This window comes from Anser anser (assembly GCF_964211835.1).
Source record: "Anser anser genome assembly, chromosome: 4".
Taxonomy (NCBI): Eukaryota; Metazoa; Chordata; class Aves; order Anseriformes; family Anatidae; genus Anser; species Anser anser.
In genome coordinates, this window is record NC_139724.1 from 2431621 (window position 1) to 2449341 (window position 17721).

General features: G+C 41.0%; 1 protein-coding gene across 2 annotated transcripts in view; it reads right to left on the reverse strand.

Annotated features, from left to right (window-relative positions):
• UGT8 (UDP glycosyltransferase 8) overlaps positions 1-12362 on the reverse strand; it is a 44423-nt gene extending 32061 nt beyond the window's left edge. The window contains exon 1 of one of the 2 annotated variants that reach the window (XM_083833412.1): positions 12175-12362. The gene's annotated coding sequence lies outside the window, so the exon portion shown is untranslated. The other variant, XM_083833411.1, reaches the window with a different exon arrangement.
• Between the last annotated feature and the right edge of the window lie 5359 nt (positions 12363-17721).

Below are 17721 nucleotides of genomic sequence, written 5' to 3' on the forward strand. Positions count from 1 at the left end.
CCTGAGCCTTGCTCACAGTATTGTCCTCTCTCTCTACTATCAATTAGTTATATCAAACTCAGTATTTCAGAAAGGAGAATAAAAACCTTACTTTTAGAGCTGTCAACTCATGAATGACCTGATCTGACTCAAATAAAAGGCAGGAAAACAGAAAGCTTTTCTGGACAAAGAAATGAGGTGTATTTATCAGTGAATAAACTGAAATAGAAGTTGCAAATCTGATGCAGTTTCCACATCAGGATACACCAGGGCACTGCAGAGCAGGGTGCTTTCCGTCACCGAGTCAGATTTGACACCAGCTAACCCACCGGCTCACATCTCCACCTGGGGGCAAGAAACCAGAACCATAAGCAGGACAGCGTCACCTCAGCAGTCGGTCCCACCTTACAGTGCCCATCACAGGTATCAACACACACAACGTGGTTTTTAGATAGTGTGCCTCCTAGCTGTAGAAAAAACGCGTTGTGGAAAGCACGGTGCGTTAAAGGCTGCCCCAGGCTGTGGCTGAAAGCCCACACGTTACTCAGAGCACCAGAAGCTCCCCGTAAAGCACTAGCAGCTACTGACTGTTGGTTACTACTGCTCTTCATAAAACTGAAGCATTAAAGAGGAGAAAGAAAGAAAGCACAGGTTATTTTGGGCAGTGGAGCGTAAGCCAGGCCAAAAAGCAAGTTGTTACCTGAAGCGTTACCCACGTTACCCAATTTATTGGAGCGCCGGTGCTGTGCTGCCTGTTCAAAATCCCATCAACATCCACCTATTTTATGTGCAAATCTGTTTGCTTTCACTGTTATTAAACACAGTTTCCCAGATAAAACATGGTATCCAGCCTTCATAGGCTTGTAAACATTTCAGTTAAACAAATAGAGAGCCAAGCCCTACAGAGCTAGTTGCATGACCAAAGGCCCTGTAAGCAAAGCATTTTATCAAGCCCAAGATAGCAAGGAATGACTAACAAAAACCATTTACACTTAAGTGTAAAGCTGAAAGAGGAAGAAGATATTCCAAAACAAATAAATGGTTCTCTAACACTACTTATAGGACGATTCAGTAATAAAATATATGCAACCAAAGCAAGCCTCAGCTCCATCAACCACAAGCAAATAGTTGGTATTAACAACAAAAATACAAAACATACATACACACACAAGCATGAATGCAGTGCATTACTTATACCGGGGAACAAATAAAATAAATGAACAAATTAAAAGTGAACAAATAAAAGAACAGGTCTTCCTTTCTATTTGTGATGTCCTCCAATACATTGCTTAAAAAAAAAAAAAAATCAAATTTCTAGTTTCCCTCAAAACATTATCTTTAACGCTTAATACCAGCCCACTTCAGTATTTCTTGTCAAACACTGGTATACAGAAATGCCACAGTTTGAAGAAATTCACTGACCAAATCACGTGTAATAGCTTATTCAGAAGAGGATCAAATCATCACAGACACACAAAGTTTTTAATTAAAGTGACATAGCAGATAAGGGTAAGACAAGACCCTGTTCTTCCATCTGAAAGTCCAGGTTGACTCCTAAACCTTTAAAGCTGGCAATTGCAAAACACACTCAACCTATAATCCCACTTACTGTACTGTACGTATTCTGTAGGTAATAGGAAGTATTATGCCATAATCCTTTAGGAGCATTAAAGGAAATCAGGCCCTTAAACTGACTTCAGGCAGCACACTGTAGTTTAAGATTAGGAAGTAACTGCTATTAAACACCCCATGTGCTCTCAGAGATGAAAGCATCAGAAACTTGTGTACGTACAGAGCCTTGGAACAGCAAAATACATTGTCTAGGAAGAGATTCTGATAACAAGGATTGCAGAACCTTCGGATTTATATTCTTCAGTTTTTCCTATCATAGATCTTGCAACAAATTACTGAGGTAGTGCACGCTCTGATTGTTATTTTGTGTTGTGATGTTTTAGAGAAGTACTGAGCTTTGGCTTGTAACTACAGGCTCCTGTTTCAACCAAACGAATAAATTAAGATGTTACTGGAAATTATTAGAAAGAAATGGTGTGCACCCAAACAGGGACAGGCCTTTGCATTTACTTTGTGCAGTTTATTCAACTACTGCATTCTTTTACCCAGTGACTGAAGCATTTCCATGGCTACAAGAGTGCCACATCTACAGCTGAGAGGAAGATTTACAGACATGATGACATTGCTGTAAGCATCCATCACAGACCCACTGTGTCACTTATGCAAACAGCAAAGCAGTTATGAAGGAGTCCACAAGCTATGCAATTTATGAAGCCCTTTTCAGTAAGGGTTCGTTATTTGTGTAACAGGTTTTATTAAACGCAGGATTTTACCTAAGCTTTTTGAGAGTTGTGCAAAAAAAAAAGATTTAAATAAAAATGTCACTCAAAAGGTGACATTCAAAAATACAGGTTTTAGAGTTAACAGGCAAAACACTGAACAGACATGCTAGACAAAACAAGGTAGATTTTATTAAAAAGACTACATGGGAATAGAACTCGTACCTAAGACAATGCCTTATTAAGATGAACACAGAGCAACAGTGACTGAGGTCTAACGTTCCTGCTAGCACCTCACCACTGGCTTTCTGAAATAACTGCTGTAATTAGAAACTTCGTGGCCATGAAAAGTAATCCTAAACATCTGAAAAGACTGATTATCTCTAAAAAGATAATCTTTATTACTCTATGAATATATTAGAAATTCCTACAAGACTGGTAAATTATTAACAGTAATATATTCCACCTTTTAAACAAAGTCACTTATAAACCACAGCAAGACCCACACACCTCAGCGTGATAATGCTGCAATATTGACAGCATTGGTCACGATGAGATTTACCTCAGGATAAATGATTCACAGAACAGTTGTGGTTGGAAGGGCCAGAGGCACCCTCCCAAATAACTGCATGAAAACAAGCTCCATAAAGATTTTGCACCCTCTGAAATACTCACGTTCCTAGAGCTAGCCGACAAGCTAGTTAAAAACAATTCACAACAACTGAAAAATAGATTTTAATAACTCCAATGAGAGCAAAGAGGGCAAGAGCAGCAAGTGGCCTTTTGTTCTGCTGTGTGCCGAGCCATTTACACAGGGGACCTGAAGCCCACCGAGGGGCCGTGGCTGAAAGGGGACATGCAGAGACATCAGTAGGGCAGCTCGTTGTTTTGAGCCCGGACCGGAGGAAAGCCCAGCACGTGTGGCGTGGCAGCAGAGCTGACGTGCTGCCCCGGGCCTCAGGACAAGAAGGAAGCACAGCACAGAAACCTGAGGAAGCAGCAGGCTGCTCCGACACCCCTGCGCCTTCATCCGCAGACAGCTCGGGTTCCGCTGCAGTAACGCCCCGTATTATGCAGGTCTTTCCTGTGCTGTCTGGGGTTACTTCACCCCCAGCTCCTGTGCTGCCTACACACAGCACGAGTCACCTACTTTAAAGTGCAACACCTATATTCCTTGTGAATGAATCTGTCCCTAAAAAGTGAGTGCACCCCCAATGGCACGTTCCCGGTGTAGCTTATCGCAACACACGCAGCACTGTGCCACCAGGAACTGCAGCTGTAAGTCAGGGAGGAAAACAAAGAAATCCTTTTACCTGCGGAGAGAGAAGAGAAAAGGATGCCTCCACCAATGGGCCAAGCATTTCACTAGGAGGGAGGAAAAGTCACCCAAAAATCCTTCCCTTTCTCACTGGCACAAGCTGAAATACTGGTTTCACTAAGCATCAAAAAAGAAAGAGGAGGGTGAATAAAACCTACCTAATTTTAAACACTTATCAGTGCTAAGATTCTTCTTTGGTAAAATGACTCTTTAAAGAATAGGGTGGAAGAAACCGCAGTGCACAGCACTGTTGCAAACTTTATGTGACAAAGCCTCTGTAGGCTATCACAGGATTATCTAGGTTGGAAGAGACCACAGGCAAGCATGAAGTCTGCCTCAAACAAACCTGACGATCTGAATCAATATATTCCTTCTAAACAAACGTTTTATGGGGATTTTATTCCAACCTTGATAATCCTTTGGAGGAGCAGGGGGATGCTTCATCTTTCACTACAGCTAGCTTCAGCTTGGTACAAGCTCTCCCTCTCCCTGGTCACGCCATCACATGACACCTAGAAGCACTGAGTAATTCTTTGTTCTGTTTGTGACTTCATCCTATAGCAAATAATTACATTTTAATAAGCCACACAAACAGAATCACAAGGGAAACCATGGCGCATTTGTTACTGCAGTGGGAAATAAAACTTTATTCAAAGTTAAAATACTTTATTAAAAATGTTTTCCTCTTATTCAGCTCAATTAACTGCATTGCTCGAGATCATATGCAGCAACAACTTGTACTCCAACGAGATCCAGCTTGGACAGTCTGTTTAGCACTAGGTTGCTCTGAAACGTTTGCATCGACAGGCAGGTTTTTGTTACTACTTTATTTTCTGCTTTCAGATATGTGCATGTTTTGTGGTGTCTGCTTTGAACCAACTCCTAGTTGGAGTTGGTAGTTAAAATAAAGAGAAAAGTTATGCACACAACTGCTTTTCTCCTACTGAATACAATGCTCACAGCCCCTGATCTTAAAAGCCTATCAGAATGACAGAAGACAAAAATCATCTTGGGAACCTTCTTAAGAGGTACAGACTGCACTCCAGCAAGAGTTAAGAAAAGACTCAAGCTTATGCAGCTACTGCATAAGCAATTTTAAATACACAGAAGCTTCCTGCCAGTTTCTAGTATCAGTAGTGGACTAAAATTGTATTATAACTTCAGAAAGGAAACGGTCTGAAGATAAGGTTTGGGTTTTTTTTCCCCTCTTAAAAAATAAGATTGAGACGATCTAAGAATTAATTTGTTAATTTACAAATATTAAAGAAAAGCGGAACTTGGATCCAACTCAGAGTCAAGATAAAGATGACTTGCAGCTCTAAGAACGAGATTCACAGAGGTCAATCTGGGTGTAAAACCAAAACAAATCAAGAAACCATCCAGATGCACACCAAGTGCTGTACAAGTGCTCGTGCACCTACCCTTACCCAGTAAAATTCCACCTTCAGGAAGATGTGATCATCTTAACCCACTTCTGGAAAGCAACTAGGACTTTTTGAACGCTACCACTGTGTAATAAGGAATAGTTGATGGTGGTTTATAACAAATATGCTCTGTTAACTACAGCCCTACTGTTGAAGTAACTTGATAGTCTACAAGAAGTTAAAAATTATGGTAACAATGCAAGATTGACCATTCCATAAAAAAGTGAGATTACAATAATTTGGAGTCTTCTAATCTTCTTGAGTGCTTTCATGAAAATAAAGCAAACTAAGAAGCTAAGCAATTACCAAAGTATCACAAGGGAGAGTAATTAATGATATATCACTACAATGGTTAAAGATTGTAACTTAAAGCTGCCATATTTCTAAGGTAGACATAGCATACAGGAGAGTAGGATCCCTTTTACAAGATCCTCAAGCTTCAAATGAAAATTCTCACAGTCAAATGTGGGTGAGTTTCCATGCAAGCCCTCAAGATTTATACTAATAGCTCATTTACAGACTTCTAGACCCCACAAGCAATGGATGCCCCAAACACTAGGCTGGCCTATCCAGTCATGTTACTAAAATCACCTCAAATTTTCCATCCCCAGCTCTCTAAAATGAAGAATTTCTGTAAACAAAACTTCCCACGAGTATTATATGCTCAATTTCATGCGAGAGACTTCTGTGCCCAAGTAACACCATATATAAAGGCGCAGCTCTGAAGGTTCAGTTTCTTTGACCTCGCTGAAATATTCCAGGGACAGGCAATAACAATCTTTCAATGACCAGCAAGGTTTAATCAAGGGTCTAATTCTCAAACAAAACTTTCTTTGTATTTATATGGTGTACACATTTTATTTGGACCGCTGTGACCTCCAATTTCCCTCAGCTGTAACAGGCTTAGTGGAAGGGAGCCCTAGAAGGAAACAGAAGAGATTCATATCTCATTTTACAGCAAGGTACAGAATAGCAGCAAGATTTGTGTGGCCTGTAGCTCACTTCAGAGTATCAGTGCAGCACACTCAGTGCATGAAGAACTGATGCACCTCTTATACCACATCAGTATTTGCAGCCAGCGCTACCCGTGGCCCACAAGCAATAAACAGAATTTCAGCTGATGCCCTAAGACCACCAGGAATACACACAGATGTGACTTGGCAACCATGCAGCAACCTGAGAGGTACAATGGTTTAAAAAAAAATAAATAATGCTGTGATCAGAGCACGCACTTGTTTCTATCTTACCAATCCACTTTGTCAGATGTTCCCATTTAGCTTCCTAGCCAAACTCCTTAGCTTTCTGTTTGCTCTTACTGGGGGGAACAGCAGCCACAAACTGCAGCTTAACAAGTCCCAGTATGACACTGGAAAAGGTTACCAGAGAGCATGTGGGATTTCCATCCTTGGATCTGTTCAGGACTTGGATAAAAAACAGCCACAGCTGACCCAATCTTATGCTGCCAACAATCCTGCATTGAGTGGAAATTTGTCTAAGAGCCTCCAGAGATGCTTCTAGCCAACAGTTCTGCAATTCTGTGCACCTGCTGACTCGGCAGGCACCACAGTTGGTCGAGCCTTTCCTTCCCCCAAGGGAAATTCCTGCAAGTGCATCCCAATCTGCAGCGCATGCTCTATCCTGAGTACTGCCGATGCCAAACTTCACCCGCGAGATCTTCACCAGCAGCAACCAAGAATGCACTTCAAGGTACTGCCGCTAAGGTCCAAGTTTAAGTCTCAGCACACCCATGCTATACAAAAGTCGTTTTCAGCACTTGCTTACATTATGATAAGTTGGCAAACTGGCTTCCCAAGCAAATGTACAGAATAAACATTCACTACTTGCATATGGCATCTACATTCTCTAACGACTATCCCATAAAAAAGTTCTGAATCTTGTTAGTCTGAAACAGAACAAACTACTTCTGCAGTGCAGTAACAGCGAGTAAGATGGGAAAACAGAGTTAAGTACTCATTTGAAGGAATATTTCACTATATAGTTTCCAATCATATGAAACATTAATGCATTTGGCACATCTCCTATGTTTGCCTTGTTTTTCCTTGCATCTTTTTCCCGTGTTTCATCTTAGACAACAGTATTTAATTAACTGTGATGGGGGTAGGAGGTAATTTTTTTTTTTCCCATGAAACAAAAGATTCAAATGAATATATCTGCAGTCTCAGCAAGTTCAAAGAAAGGTGTGCGTTTCTCCTATCAGCTACAAGTGCGTTCAGAAGAGTCCATTCCCTCTCCAGGTGCTGCAAGTTGCAGACAGCACATCCAGCCACACTGCTGAGTTGTCAGGTGCTGTGGGCTTTGCAGCTCCACTGCCCATTCCTCCTCAAAAGTAAGCTGTCCACCTCCTCGCTGCTAAATTCTTGTAATGTTCAGAGCACGACTCCGGCCAAAATCCCTGTTCCTAATCCACATTTCATTCAGACAAATATGCTTCTTTCACAGCATTAGCTAGGAAGTATCTGACTTTCCTCTGAACTTGAAATCTCTCATTTTAAACATTAAATCGGGAGGTAACACAGAAGTACTGAAAACAAAGTTAAGTACAAGGAAGTAGTAACGCAACTCCTGGCCATGCTTTTGTTGAAAATCATTACAACCCTTTTTCAAACACCCAGACTTTATGAATCAGTGTACTTGGCATTAAATTACAAAACCTTATTCATGTGACTTAATGTGAAAGTCAAATGACTTCCAGGTTGGGGGAAAAAACACCAAATTCAGCAGATGTGAAGGCACTGATTAAAATGCAGCTACAACCTAGTCCTTGAACCAGGGATTTAACGTTTGAAGGTCGCTACAGCTATGCAGTCAATTCCCATGTGTAACAGAAGTATGAAATGTCAACTTCCAAAAGACTGCTCTCAATGTATAGGTGAAAACAATTTTTCTAATTGTTTTAAATTGTCTTAAATTAAGGAACTCTACCTTTTACATCCACATTGCTACCTCCCCTTAAAGAGAGGGCTTTACCCCACCAAGAAAATTTCATCAGTTTTTATTCCTTTACAAAGCACATTGTTTCAACAGGGCTCATTTCCAACTCAGCTGAGAACCTGAAGCTGGCTATTAAATTCCTGACTTCCCAGTAAATTCTCCCTTCAGTTGTTGAGCAGGAGGGAAAACACTCTAAAATCACTCACTTCTCATGAAGCTGAACCATCCATTCACAGAAGGAAAGCACAGCACAGAGGAAAGCTGTACTTGTTTCACTATAGGAATAAAGTTACATGCATGACAACTGTGCTACTTACGAGAAATTGTAGTAAGGAGTCAGGTTATGCAAATCTGACCCACAATATCTAGAAAACAAGTATCTACACTGTCTTTCAACTCCTCTTTAACCCCTAAATCATAACTGTTACATTTACAGTTTGTTTGTTTGTTTTTTAACGTAAGTTTTGGGGTATTTTTTCCCCATTTAGGATTACTTCCCATAGAGAGAACTTTTTTGAACTGAGCTAGTAGCTATGCCTGTTGTAAAAAGTCTTAAATACTATTTCCAAGAGCCCAATATTCAAGCAAGGATGTTGCGTGTGTCCTTTAACCCCAGACACAGTCAATTATGTGCATTCCAACAGCTAAACAAGTATATTATTTCATAAAAACATAGGTAAGAATGCCAACATATTCAGGGGTTGAGAACACATAGCATCGTATGTTAAAACATATAAAAATTTTAAAAGCTTCCAAAGGGACTCACTACTTCTCCACTACGCTGGATCCAAGTAAAGAACTGCAATAACAACCTTCCATGTAATTAGAAAAAAGAAAGTACATGATTTAGGAGCGAGAATTCTATTAAATGATGCTACTGTATTTTACTTCCTGGAAAACTGGCAGAAGAGCCTTCTAAAATGCCTATTCATAAACAACACTGTGATCTGTATCAGAATGTCAGTTTTAAGCCCAAGATACTTTCCAAAAAAAAAACCACCTATGCTAAAAATTCTTAAAAGAATAAAACTCCAAGCAAGAGAGAGTGAATGATTTCAAATGCTTATGTATCAGCATTTGTCAGCCATTTCTAGTCTCTTCTTAAATATCACTAATACTGAAACTGCAATAAAAGCATTTCTGTTAAGTTAGGAGCTGCAGAGAACAGATATTTACTTTAGTAACCATCTCTTCAATATGACCTTACAACAAATGTCTCAATAGCTTTTAAAGCTGTACTGTGATTTTTCTAGTAAATAAGTGATAAAGGACTCGTTCGAGATAAAAATAAACTGATGCGAGTTCTTGGTACTAGTCTAAAGCAAGACGCCTGACAAAAACAGTGATGTGGAAAGATGCGCCTCAAGGAGCCCAAAGTGGAAAACACGAAGGAAGTTAGATGTGGGCAATAAAATACTCAGCCGTTCAAGTCAGAAGTAACTCAGTTCATGCTCAGGAAGGTCAATTAGAAAATAATAAAGTCAGAAAATGATTTTATTACAGTTATTAGTATAATTGCAGAAGGCACTTGAAGTGGTAGGAGCGTTCCAGCAGAGCACGTCCTCTGCACAAGCCCCAACAGGCCTGTGCCATAAAAGGCCATACACAAACTGATGCACAGTGGCATCGTTTTGGGGATATAAGGCTTGCCACAGTGCCTTCTTACTCAATGTCTGCATGTGTGGTAACGCACCACAGGGAGAAGACACAAATTTGATTATTTGTTTTTCTAGTCCTGGGAATAAAATATATTTCTAGAAATCCATCAAGTCAATCTGCATCAAAGGACATTTGGCAGAAAATTCTCTTAATTTTTCTTTACAAACTAATTTATGTGGTTACAATTCCATAGCACCGCCAGCATTCATTTACTAGCTCAAACACAACTCATCCAGGTGAATCCATTAAGACACCATTCCAAATGGTCGACCAGGCTTAGAGCATCACCTCTCAAGTCTTTTAGATACGATAAATATGGCACCAAAGTCTCACAGACTACGTTCCAATTTCTCTAAACAGGAACTAATTTACTTAAGTGCATTACAGGGGACCAACCCGGAGTTACAGCAGCATCCTTCCTGACCTTAGACCAAGCCCAAATCCAGTGGCGACTCCACTGAACTGCAACAGCAGCGCGCGGCCACACTGCAGGCCGAGCTGCCGCCAGCACGCAGAGCTGACCCACTGCCCTGTGTGGCACAGGTGAGCTCAGCCCCCACACACAACCAGGAGGCCAGGACGTCTCCGAGGCTCTCTTCCACCTGCAGGTCTCTCGGCCCACATCGTATTTCAGAACAACCCAACTGAGCTCAGTGTGCTTTAAGAATATAAAAACTAAGGGGTATTAATGGAGTACCATAATGTGATTAGACATGTTACAGTGGACTCAGACTCACCTTAGAGTCCCTATACTTAACAGACATATGACACAGTGAAATGGATTTCTTGTTTCAAGCATATGACTTCTCTTGCACGAAGGTCAAGAAAAAATGCAAGCAATGCATGCTCATTCCCCAGTATTTCACAGATAACTCTTTCAACAAAGACAGCTCACAATGGCATGAAAGCTATTTGGAAGAATTTAGGACCCTAGCACAAACTTGTTAGGAGTTCTGGAAAAAAAAACACATCACTGCAGTACCCAGTCTGGATCAATGACTGGAGCAAGGGAACAACAACAAGGAAATGTGAAGTAAAGGTTAATTGCATACAGTGTTGTGTCAGTGCTATAAAACTAGCTCAGCTAAAATATGTTAAGTGACCTTGGGTGATAATTGCTTGGAAAACCAGGCAGGCAGTTTCCAATAGGAAGCATAACTCAGGCCATTTTTAGAATAAACATATAGAAACAACCGATATTATGTGAATTACTTTGAAAACTGAGTGTCCTAGTCACGACATGAAGAGCAAAAATACTACTTCCAAGGTGTTTGCTTTGGGGGAAAGACCTTTAAGATTATCTTCTACTAAACTTAGCCACTGCTGCTCTTCCTAGGCAATCCCAAAGAGCACACAAAACGGGTTTGCTTCATGATTTCCTATTGTTCGACAGCCGTACTACAATGAATGCGTAAACAAGCCATAAAAGATACCATTTAATACCTGTCCAAACACCGTGACTTTTATTGATGTACTCCCTTCACCGCTTAACTCCTTTCCTCGTAAGCCCCACAGAGGTGACAGGGCAGGACATCACCCGGCACCCACCGGGAGCAGGGCAGCCCAGGCCCCTCGTGGTGAGGTCTCCCGACCCCAAACACTTGCGGTGCCCCCCCCTTTAGCCCCCAAAACTTCTCCCGGGCGTCTCCCTGGGCTGAGGAAGCCGGCGACCCCTCCTCGCCGCCTTTGGGGCGCTCGCCAGGCGCCTCCGGGTTGCTGGGGCTGCCCCCTCCTCTCCTCACAGCGCCAGCTCGGGCTCACCTCAGGGACGAGGGGGAGCACGAGCCCCTCCTCACCCCAAAACGACGCCCCTCGGCACCCCACCAAGGGCATGGCGCTCCCCCTCCCCGGGGGCCGCCGTATGGCCGCTGCTCCCTGCCCCTGCGGCTCCTCTCCATCCCACTCCCTGCCCACCCGGCACCCCAGGGTGCTGCCCGGCTCCCTCACCGCTCTCTCCTCGGGGCCGTTTCTCCTCGTCGCTGCCTCCGTTAACGCCGCTGCCCCCCGCTCGGGGCTCCGCTCGCCGCCCTTCAGCCCAGGCCCTGCTCCCTGCGGAGCCCCTCCGCTGCGGCTCCGCTGCACCTGCGGCGGGGCCGGGAGGAGGAGAGGGCACCCCCGCTCCGTCCTCCCTCAACTTCTCATCCCTTCCCTCCGCCTCGCCGCCCCGGCTCTGCCCTCGACCCTCCCGGAGCCAGCAGCGGCCCCTGGGCCAGACGAGCGGAGGCTCCCCCCTGGCCGGCACCGGCGAGCCGCTGTCCGGGTCCCCGGGCGCCCTGCCGCCCCATGCACTGCCCCAGCGCCCCGGACGGTGGGCAGGGGCTCCCGGCGGGGCAGGTGCCCTGGGCACGCCTCTGGCGGGTGGGACCGGGGCTGAGCTCCACCAATCGGCCCCGCTGCGGCGGGAGGAGGAGGAGGAGGAGGAAGGAGCGGCCCAGGTAACTCCCCACAGCCTTTGGGGGCCCCTCGCCGCCTCACGGGGCCACCCGGTCCTGCCGCAACGCCTGGCTCCCTGCGTGGTGGTAGTGTGAAAACAAGAGGCACAAGCGCTTACGAGCTCTTAATTTTTGTCTTCCCGGTTCGTTAGAGCTAATTACGGTTGCTTAATCGACTCTAGCTGCCTTGAGTGATGCACGGTCCCTTGTCCTGCCGAAAATGTCGTGAGGTTCCTACTGCTTGTGACCCCTGCTTGCAGAAAGTTGACTAAAAGGGCATAGAGCACTTCCAGTTCCTCTCCTCTGTCACCCTCAAAGAGACCTTACAGCAGATTGCCAGCTACCACCTGGCAAAACTTAAATACTATTGGTAATTCTCCAATAATTATTTTTGTATGTGTCTGTGGCTTTATTTTAACTCACATGCCTAAAAAAACGGTAATTACCACAGCTGACAGAACAAAATTCTGTGAGAGAACAGGACACACACCCCCACCCACCACACACCTTTTAAAAACAAATTTTTCCTCATGATCGAGTTGTAAGTTCAGAAGTGTTTTTTGGGGGGCCTGCTGAGGTAAATGCTTCTTTCTCTTTAAGTTCTTATAATGACCTTCAAGGGAAAAGAAGTTTCAGGTAGCCTTTCTGATGTGACTGAAGATTAAGTTTCTCCTTTAATAAAAGTGGAGATTTAAGTCCTCTCAAAGCAAGAAAGTTAATGAAATTTATAATCCATCTTTAGGTAAGGTGAAAGAATGCCACAATAAGAAAACTCAAGCTTTAAATTGATCTCCATTCTAGTAAAGACGGCTTGCAAAAGGAAATGAAAGGTTAGTTTATTTAAATTAATCCCATGTATTTGGGACATAGAGCTTCCTACGATATTCATCATGGCACATCTTAAGAGCTCTTGCATTTCCCACATATAAAACCAATCATTAAAGTTACTCAAATCTCATGCCCCATATGACATCTAGTCAAGATTAAATCAGGTGTTAGGCTTTAGTGGGCAATACCCAGATCCTACAAGCTAATAGTGGCATTTAGCTTTGAGGTAGGTGTTGAGGAGCACCTACAAATCAGGTTCTGAAGTTAAATGCTCCAGAATCAAGCATACAGAGCCATTATTGTATTGAAAGTTTTCTTCACTTCCAGGCAAAATAAAACTCAAACTGTAATGCTAGTTGAAGGCAGAAGGTAATAGTTGAATAAGTTCAGCTTCTCTGAATGTCTGAACAACTGTCTTATTTTAGTGAAAATTGACTTAGTAAAATCCAAATTAAACAAATCCACTTTTAGATTAACAGTGGGCTTAAGACTAGATTTGTAAATTTTGTTCAGGCTTCCCTGAAATGTATTCATATTTCCTGCATGTTTCTGAGTGTCCTTCTCATTTCTTCGTTAGCAACTTTAATAAAGCTGTTCTGGCTGTGGAAATAGAAATGCCCAAAAGTAGCTATTGGTGAAGTTATCTGGAGAATTTTAATAAAGTTACTTATCCGACCTTGGTAAAAAATCATTTAAGAGACTTTTCATGGAATTTCTTACTGAAAATGTCTCACAGTGACGGTAACGTTTTGAATTTAATTACTACATACTACATACTATTTAATACTAACTAAAGAGAGAATGTTGCTTCTAGAGTTCAGATCTTGGAGAGTGCTGTTTTCTGTTTGCAGAACTATGTTGTCTTTCTGCTAGAGTTTATGTCATACTCATAAAAATATAGAAATACTGCATTAATTCCAGATTTGTTTTTCTTCAAATCTGGTTGATTAGACTGGACAATGCATGTACATTAAATAGAAAATTCTCTCATGATTTTCTCCTGATTTGCACTGCTCTCTTGGTAAAAGAGAGAGTAATTTCCTAGATTCCTGGATTGTGATGATTAACATACAATTCTTTAGCTATTTTTTCCTAGTGTCTCGATTGTTTTGACTATAAATGCATACTTTAAGGATTTCTACAGGACAAAATAGAAGTATAACCTTTCTTGTAACTTATGTAAGATAGCATTAGCTAATTTTGGTTGTTAATTGGTATGAGATCATAAGTAGCCAAACTAATTTATTTAAATAAGGTTTTTAGTTCTATTGCCTTACCAATTTGCCAGATGGATCTAATTATCTAAAATGTATATTATCTAATTTAATTGCAGTGTTGCCAGACAACCACCTCTTCCAGATCTAGTTGCTACATCTTGTGACGTTGTTCATAGATACACATAAACCCAATAAAGGTGTACAGAAGGTCTGCCTTTACTGTAGGCAACTCTTGGCCTTATTATCTCACATAATTGGCACTACCACAAAAGTGGTGTTTATTCTACTGGTATAGGTCACTACCATAACCATATGTTATAGCTCTGAATGGTGGTTTCTAACGGACAATAACTATTGTTTTATCATGCTGCATTTTGTGGATTTTGTAAGTATGAAATGGTAATTTCTAGTTGACTAATGGATATCTGGGTAGCAGCAGAACATGGGGCTTCTCTGTCATTTTTTCACTTAGAGGAGAAACCTGTGGTGCAGTTGCAGTTGTCTCTGTGCAGCCTGTACGTTTACAAAACATAAGTTCTGTTTCCTTGAACAGTAATTTCAATAAAGGAAGAAGGAATCATTTATAAACAAAGTTAGGTAAGATCTCGTCTTTGACTACCGCTTGGCTAGCAGTACTGTAACTTTCTGAGGAGTCTTTTCTCCTGAGTGTTTATTTGTTAACCATAAGGTCAGAACGCTTTCATGTAGGAAAGTGTTAAAATTATTAATGCTTCTTCGCTGTTGTTATAAAGTACATACTATGGTTAGAGAAGGTACAGGGTAGAGTGCTTAAAGTGTGTAAGGGGATAGAGCAGCTGCCTTATGAGTAGGGACTAAAGAAGCTGGCACTCCTCTGTGTAGAAAGGAAAAAGCTGAGAGGTAGGATATGGTCGATTTATCAAACGGTGAAAGAAGTAGAGAAGATAGATACGCAGCTCTTATTCACTAGATCCTGTAATCCAAGAACCGGGTGATGCTCACTGCAGCAATTATCGAAACAGACCAAAGAGATGAAAGGAGCAGTTGAACTTGGTTATTTATTAACAACGGAAATTGTGGAGGCACACTTTTTCAGTATGTTTGGAAAGGGGGTAAGCATCTTTATGGCTACAAGTCCATAAATGACTATTACAGGGTAGGGTTGCACCTGTAACTGTGGCAGTACACAGTACAATCAGTGTTTGACCTAGGGAAGAGAGAAGAATTGATTACAGGAAGTGGCTGAGCTCTCAAGTTCTCTCTAAAGGTTTTTTTTTTTTTTCATCACTGGCAGAAACTGAGTGGTGGCCTAGAGGTGCTTGGTTCACCCATAGTGTATTTCTTCTGTTGAGAACTCAGCTCAAAGGCATGTGAACTCATGAGTCGAGTTTTTTATTTGCCCTTTTTTTTTCCACTAGCTTTGTATCAACTTCAACAGAGATTAAAAAAATTGAAAAATGAGATTTGAAAAATCTAAGGACTCATTTGTTTTTCTTGTTCGTAGTAAATGGAAGTGAGTGTGTTTCTACAAGGTTTAAGCTCTAGAAAATTAAATTGTGTACTTATTTTTGAGCACTTCAAGTTATTAAGTTAGTATAGATGTTACCCTGAAATGTAATATTCAGGTAGGAAGGCTAGATGTGTAGGTATTTCTTGGTTGCTTTTTTTTTTTGTTAACTATTGTGATATTTTGTTCATTTGTTTTACATTTAGCCACAATTCACTGAAATCAGTTCAAAGCCTGTGTAACTCTGTATATTGTTCTCATGTTGTAATGCTATTTTGACATCGCACGCTTGAGTCCTTCTTTAATAGTGCAATAACCACTTATGCTTTTTTTTAAAAGGTAGAAATACCAAGATTTGGTGTTTGTGTTTGTATTTTGACTAAGTTGTCTTCTTTCAATGACGCTTCTTCTGAAATTGAATTTAAGTATATAAAAAAATCTGCACTTGAAAAGTCAGGCCCAAAGTTTTATTTATTATTATTGTTTCTGTCCATAAACTTCTATGTTGAGTTATGATGCCTTCTTTAACTCTTTGGGAAGTGAAATGGGAGCCAAAAATTGAAAAGTTATTGGTATCATTCAAATGAAGTTTCAAATGACAATTTGTTACATCTTTTACCAAGCTAATTCATATAAACTCACAAACCATCTGTATGGCTTTAAATATTGTATTTTTAGCTGTAGTTAGAAATGCTTTATTATTTACAAATGTAACTCTATTTTTCAGGTTTCCAAACTGTGTGTGCAAGTAACACCATTTACAGCCATTGTTACCCTGTTTAAAGAAGGTAAGAACTATAATTTTACTTCGTTAAGCTTGAGGAAGAGAACAACTAACAGACACTAGTGATAGCCTTTTGTCATGTTAAAATATCAAAAGGTATTACAAAATCAAACATTCAAAGTCTATTGTTACCCTGTGAGGCTTACTTAGTCTACTTAATTTGTTAAAGATGAAGAAGAGGTTACAAAATGCTGCGACTACTACAATTAAAAAAAAATCTTCTAAATACTTAGGAAAGCATGGAGGTGGTACTAATTTTTAATCCTAACAGATGCAGGCTGCTTTTTCAGAACCAAATAAGATTGTTATGGTTTGTTAGCTACATATTGTAATAAGTACTGAGTTAAAAATCTGACTGCAAACAAGGTGAATCAATCCAAAAAAATGCCTGAATGTGCTTTGGTTTTATACTACTTTGATACGCAATTTTAGGAAGTACTGGCTAGGCTTGCAGATAGAGTTATAACTTAAAATCTCACATGACGATAAGCTGTGGTGCTGCGGTTGATGTTATCTTTATTTTATAAGCAGAAAAGGCTGGTAGCGTATGACCAAAAATAAATAAGGTACCTAATAGTGCCCAGAGGTTCTACTAGAACGTCTTGCTGTTTGAGAAGAAAAAAAGGCAACAAACAAATGTATTACTCCAACAGTATTTTATTTGATTCTTGTAGTATTTCCCACTAATAAGAGCATTGTCTTACTACACCTACTAAAAAAACACCAGACCCAAAAACCTTTGTGAATCTCATTTGTTCTCTACCTCACCTGAAAGGCAGGAGTAAGGAAGAGACTTAGCATGTCCCTCAGTAAGGACTCAAGGAAATAGTTAACTGAACTGAGACCCAGCTGGTCATTCGATACTGGGGTAATTGACAGGGGCGTGGTATGGTGTGTTTGTGTGTTCAGTTTTCTGTTTTATAAATGGGTGTTCATAGTCTTAATTGTAGAGTGGCAAAAGCCTGACAAAACAAATACTTACTCATATGGGGTTCTACAATTCCTCTTAGTCTCATGAAGGTGAGTAGATTTTTTTTTTTTGGTTCAGTTTTGAGAGGGTAAGATAAGATAAATAAACCACATTGGTCTCAGTGTTATGTCTTTGTTGTCAAAGGTCACACCTGGCAGTAGTCTAAAAAATATGCTAAACAGTGTTTCAGCCTCCAGAGAAGAGTTCAGGTCCTTCCTTACAAGAACACACCTTCTATCACCTAGGACAGTGCTCTAGCTGCACTCATTCTCCTTGGTTAACTAATAATGACTGTAATTTTTTGCACCTTTTCCATTTGTCATAACAATACTGTTTTTATGATGAGCTTGATAAGTCTATGAAAGACATTGTAGGACAGAG